The 6,058-nt window shown below is 50.6% G+C and overlaps 1 long non-coding RNA gene across 2 annotated transcripts in view; it reads right to left on the reverse strand.

The window, feature by feature from the left end:
* Window positions 1–5,838, reverse strand: part of LOC108512277 (uncharacterized) — a 22,663-nt gene extending 16,825 nt beyond the window's left edge. For both annotated transcript variants that reach the window (XR_001880555.1, XR_001880554.1), the window contains exons 1-2: window positions 5,688–5,838; window positions 5,403–5,539 (exon numbers count right to left, since the gene is read on the reverse strand). This is a non-coding gene — a long non-coding RNA (uncharacterized LOC108512277). The remainder of the gene's footprint in view (window positions 1–5,402; window positions 5,540–5,687) is intronic.
* Between the last annotated feature and the right edge of the window lie 220 nt (window positions 5,839–6,058).

Below are 6,058 nucleotides of genomic sequence, written 5' to 3' on the forward strand. Positions count from 1 at the left end.
CACATTATGTATAATAAATATGATATATGTAATTATATATTATACATAATTATATAAATATATAATATATTATATAAATATATTATGTTATATCATATGGAAATAAAATGTTATATAACATTATGTGATATATAATAATAAAGCTATTAAAAGACCAGTCGGGTACAATCCTCCCACCTAGTTCAAAGGACTCTGAACAGCCCTGACTGGTAAGGGGGACCCAGCAGAATGTTATGTTCAGGCTGACTTCATTTTACAAGAGTGTTGCCTCTGCCCCTTGGTTGCCCCCTCCTCACAATGATCATTTGCAATGGGTGCCTGAGATTTGATATTCCATTGCATTCCCTGCCCTCTGGCTGCTTAGTCATTTTGCTGCTTTAATTTACTCAGGCCATGACCTTCTGGACCCACAGTGCTTCCCTCCTGGAATTTTAAGTCCTCTTAAACTTGCAAGGTGATGAGGATTGAAGAATCAGGTGTGAAGAATCAGGTGAAAGGCGGTGTTCTTAGGTGAGGAGGGAGCAGCCTGAGTCATCACAGAACCCTAAAGCCTGCTGCGATTCCCAGAGGCCAGACACAGGTTGGGGAACACCCCGGTGGGGCTGGAACCAGCAGCCGCCCTGCCTGGCTGCTGTGGTGGCACCTGGCAGCACTGGGTGGCAGGCTTGTCCTGCTTTTGAGGACACAGTGTCCCCTGCAGTGCATCCTGGAGTAAGCCTGGAGGAAGTTCTGCTGCTTGAGCACCACAGCTCCTCTTCCCAGGCCTTCTGTCCTTCTGGGTGGAGCCCCACTTGCTTGGAGTGGAGAAACCCCAGGCACTCTCTTTCCTTCCTCTTGGAAGTGTGCTGGGCCCTGGACTGCGCTGACGGTCAAGATGCCCAGGACTTCCCATTGCCTGTGTTTTGCTCCAGGGTGCTCTGAGCAGAGAACCAGTTCCCAATAGTTCTGCCACCTCCTCTGTTGCCTCAGCCAGAAGCTTACAGTCCACTAGTGGAGTCCATGACCCGCAGCCCTGGCCCGTCTCTACCCCACCTCTTGCCAGTCCTGGCCAACAAACCCATCCTGGTAGGGCCGGGCTATGGCAACTCCAGAAGTCAGTGGGGGTGCTAGGGGAGGGCTTGAAAAGATTTGGGACCAGCCCACCTTGTCCAGCCCTAGCCTTCAGACAGTCTCCACTCTGGGGACTGCCCTGAGGTCTGCCTAGGGCCCTGCCCAGCCTCAGTCTCCCTCTAGGGGCACTCCCAGGCTCCTTGCAACAGCCAACCATGTTGCTGCCTGACCCCCAAGCTCTCACCTTCCATCTGTACTCCATCACCATGGGACTGGTCCTTCCCAGGAGCCACCTCACCTGCAGTGAGCCTGGCCTGTGCTGTCAGCAGGTAACCACTCATCCACAGGCATGCAGTGACACAGACTTGGGTCCCTTGCCCAGGCCCCTCTCACCACTGGGTGACCTTGGGTAGGTCAGCCTTCTTTCTCAGCTGAGCCATTATCATGTCCCAAGGAGAACCAATAATCCCCACCTTGCAGGATGGGTGAAAGGATCAATGCAAAAAGCATCCTGCTAACTCACATCAACTCTTCCATCAGTGGGAGTGTTCATTCGCTCATTCATTATTCAATATTTATTATTTCCTCTGAGCGCAGCCCTGTGGATGCAATGATAGACAAAGACCAGACCTGGCCCCTGGCTTCATGATCTTTACCTTTTTTTGAGACAGACATAATAAATAGATGCACAGTTAGCACAGAATATGAGGGAAGTGACTGGTGCTTTGAAGAAAGAGAGCAGCACATGGAGCATGGGTAGGAACACTGCTTTAGCTGCGGAGGGGGGTTGGGGGTGTCCAGGAAGGTGATGTTTGAGCAGAGGCCTGGATCAGGTGGGGGACAGTCATGCTGTTTGGGGAGGAGGGCACTGCAGTGCAAAGACCCTAAGACAGGACCATGCCCGGAGTGCCTGAGGACCAGAAAGCAAGGAGGCCAGCATGGTCAAGCAGGTGGAGCAAGGGAGAGAATGGCAAGAGATGGGGTCAGCAGGGTTGGCTGGGGCTGCCCTGCAAAGGAGGCTTGGTTTTAGTCCAGGTGTGATGGGAGCCAGTGATTGGAGAGCTGTTGCAAGATGATCGGATTTGCATTTTTGAAGGCTTGTATTGGCTGAGTGCCTGTGCTGGAGTCACCATGGAGGCCATGGGAGGATGATCTGATTTTAACAGGACTCAGGCCTTTGCCATGTGTGAGCCTAGAATCAGGAACTCACCAAGGCAGGAGGGGAAACCAGCCAAGGTTCCCAAGGGTCCTGGACCCTAAGACTGTCCTGGGAGGAATAGCTGGCCACTTCCCAGCCCTAGAGCTTCCCTGAACCCTGGCCCCAGATCTCCCAGTCCCCATGTGGCCCAGGCATTTGGTGTAGCTTCCCCAACCAATGGCCAAGTGGGGAGGTAAAGGATGAAGGCTGAAGACTCCCAGTGCCCACAGCCACCAATCGGGCAGGCTTCCCACCTCCAGGCTCCAGTCTCAGGGCAACTCAGTTTTAGTAAGGAGACTGGTGAAGGGGGAGGGAAGAGGAGGAGGAAGATGGAAGAAGGAGAGTGAGAAGAAGGAGAGGGAGGAAGAGGAGCAGCGGGAGGAGGAGGAGGAAGGGGAAGAGGGGGGAAACATCATGGCTTCAGTTTTCCTGGAACTAAATTTCAAATTCTATGCATGACTCATGCTTGGGGGAAACTATGTCAGAACGCTTCAGACCCATCAGTTTTAGACACCTACAAGTTTTAGGAGTTGGAAACCAAGTAGTTTTAGAAAAAAAATCTGTCCTAGTTTTGTAATTGGCTCCCAGGGCCCTGCTCAACGATTATTAAAATACTGACATGATATCTCTGAGAGAAATTGCTCTGGGCCCTCTATTTATCATTTGCGTCAGTGAGACAAGTAGAGGCCTTTCTGTGGTGTGTCAACTAGGGTACGTTTCAAGGTCAGATAATTAACGTTATTAAGAAAGAGTCAGATTTGCAAAGGGACTAAGAATGAGACTTGGGTGGCCCTCGCTTAATGGAAACTTGCTGAACAGAACTCAGGGTCTCAGGATGTCTCGGATCTGACTTACGTTGTTTGTTTGAACAGTGGTTCTGAAGGTGAGGTCCATAGATCCTCCCCTATTCCCAAAGCACATGGAGAGGCTGCAGGGGAATCCATGAACTTCCTGAAACTGCAGACAAAGTTCTATTTGTTTGGGTTGCTGTGCATTTTTTCTAGGCCAGTGGTTCTCTCAGTGTGAGGCCAGTGGTCACCTCACCTGGGACCTGTTAGAAATTCATATTCTCAGCCCGTAGCCTGGACAAGCAGAGTCAGAGACTCTGGGAGTGCAGCCCAGGTTACTGTATTAACAAGCTCTCCAGATGATTCTGACGCAGGCTCAAGTTTGATACACATGAAAGCTATGCTCTATGGTAGGAGACAGCCGCTAAGAGTAGGGACCTGGGATCACGCTGACCTGAGTTCAAATCTCAGTTTGCCACTCAGCAGCTGTGTGGGCCTATGCAAGTTCCTCAACCTCTCTAAGCTTCTGTTCCCCCATCTCTAAATTGGAGATAAAACCTTGAGATACAGGAGAATTTTAATTTAGCAATGATGACAGACAGCTTCACAGTCTCCATCAAGTGACAGATTGATGATGATGACGATGTTTTTTGAGAAGAGTGGAATGGACAGAAGTGTGGGTTAGAAAGACAGCTCTATCAGATGGCTTAGACATCTGGCAGGGTCCCCAAGCACTGGGATCACAGCTGAGCAGCAGTGGTAGGAAGGGCCATCTTCCTACTGCATCAGAAGGCCATCAGAGATCCAGTGGACAAGACTGGCAAATGATTCTATTCATTCAACAAATATTCACTGAGCACTTCTGATATGTCAGGCACTGTTCTGGATGCTGGGACACAGATGACAGAGTCCCTGCCCTCAGGGAGCTCTCCTGCATTCAGGAAATAAATTCAATGAACAAGCAACCTCATAGACGAATGAGGGGTTCAGAGCACAGCCAGCGCTGGACAGGACAGTGAGGTAGCAAGTGACAGGGGTCAGTAGGGTGGCCAGAGGAGGTGACATTGAGCAGAGAGTTGAATGATGAGGAAGAGCCAGCCAGGAGAAGATCCTGGGGAAAGACCATGCAGGCATAGAGGGAACAGCCAGTGCAAAGGCCTGGAGAAGGGAGTGGGCTTGGTGTGTTAGTGAGACAGAAAAGGGTGCGGGGGCCTGAAGAGTGGCTCTGAGCGTGTCCAGGGTATTGAAAGTTCTCAGCTTTCTGGGACTCCACTTTGTCTGTCAAATGGACTCCACTAAAGAGCCATCGTGAGAAACTGATGACGCAATGAATATAACCATGTCTAGCACATAGTGGGCACTAGGAAAATGTACACCATGGCCCTGCAATGACCAGTTCAATCTCCCTCATGTCATTGCATGAGGATTCTAGCCATTACAAACAAAACCAGCTTGAGCATTGGAAATAAAAGTTCTGATAGTTTTAGGCCGATATCAGGTGTTAAATAAGAGCCTGTTTTCTGCAAGCAACAGATATTCATTGAGCATCCACTGAGGATGATGTCCTTGGGGATAGAGAAGTGGAAATGTCCCTGACCCTATTCATGTCCAGGCCCTGCTGTGAAGTAGCTTTGTGGTTTGGGGAAGTCCCAGCCCCCTGAGGGCAGCAGTCTCCTCTGAAGGGAGGAGAGGTTTCCAACAATACTTTAGCATTAGAAAGTATTTATGCAGTCAAGCTCTCTAGAACATGCAGTGATGAGTTCAGAGCTGACCTTTGACAGAAGTGGGGACTTTCCACAGTGAACAGCAGGGAAGGTAGGGAGCATCGTGTGAATTATGAGAAGCTGCAGACTCCCTGACTGGAAGATGACTGGTGAGGTTCCCTCCTTCTTAACTTCACTGAGCCTTAGTTTTCTCCACTGTAAAATGGGTATGATCCCAGTACCCAATGTCTATGGGCAGCGGTGGGGATTAGATGGTGTCATATTGTACAATTCTTAGCACAGTGCCTAGAGCAAACTAAGCCCCCACTAAAATTCTATTATTAATATCCATATCCATATCCATATCCTTGTCATCAACGCTATTACCAGCAGGGGAAGTTTTGCCTCTGGGCTGCCTGTGCCTACGCCTGCCTCTGTGGCCAAGTATAGGGCCCTGGGAGGATAGCCCTCTGTCCACCAGGTCTAGACTGAGCAGAAGCCCTGGAAGAGAGGGTAGTGATGCTCCAGCTGTGAGGACAGAGGGGCAGGGCTTTAGAGAACAGGCCAGTGGCAGTGGGAACAAAAAGGAGCTGAATTGTGGTCACCTCCTCCTGGAAGACTTCCTAGATCACTTTGGGTGCTCCAAGAGTCCCTTGCACTTACCTTCAGGAGGCGGAGATCCTGCTGTGGTATGAGAGCCTGTGCCTCCATCAGCCTGAGGGCTCCTTGATGCTAAAGCCTGGGCAGGATCTATCTGTGTACTTCCAGGGTCAAACTCGGTACCCGGAACGCAGCGGGTGCTTGAATGAACAAACAGATGAATGAATAAAATGAAGAACAAACGCCTAAATGAGTGGAGGTAAGTGGACTGGCTGGTCCAAGGAGGAGTAAATTTGGGAATTGGGGGGGCAGAAATACTTCTCTCTGCCTTAAAAGAGCTGCACTTACGGCAGCTGCACCTCTTTCCTGGGACACCAGGGGACGCCATCACTGCACAGCTGGCACGGGAAGGCTGAAGGGCTCAGAACGCCTCAAGTAACGCCGACCTTGATGGTTAGGGCGAAGGCACCCGGTTCTTCTAGGACACAAACCAGTCTCCCCTCAGGCTCAACTGGTGGATTCTAGAAGGAAGAACGTGCTGACAATGACAATCAGCTTACAACAGCGGCAGCGAGCTCCGCGTGGCTGCAAGCCTCAGGAGTCCACCCCAGGCCCCTTCCCGACAACCTTTGGGGGCGCTGGCGCTGTCCTCTCTCTGTTGTGCAAGAAATCCCCAGGGGTTTCACCAACGCCGGCCTGAGAGGGAAAAAGGGACCTTC

This window comes from Rhinopithecus bieti, unplaced genomic scaffold, assembly GCF_001698545.2.
Source record: "Rhinopithecus bieti isolate Rb0 unplaced genomic scaffold, ASM169854v2 scaffold_29378, whole genome shotgun sequence".
Taxonomy (NCBI): Eukaryota; Metazoa; Chordata; class Mammalia; order Primates; family Cercopithecidae; genus Rhinopithecus; species Rhinopithecus bieti.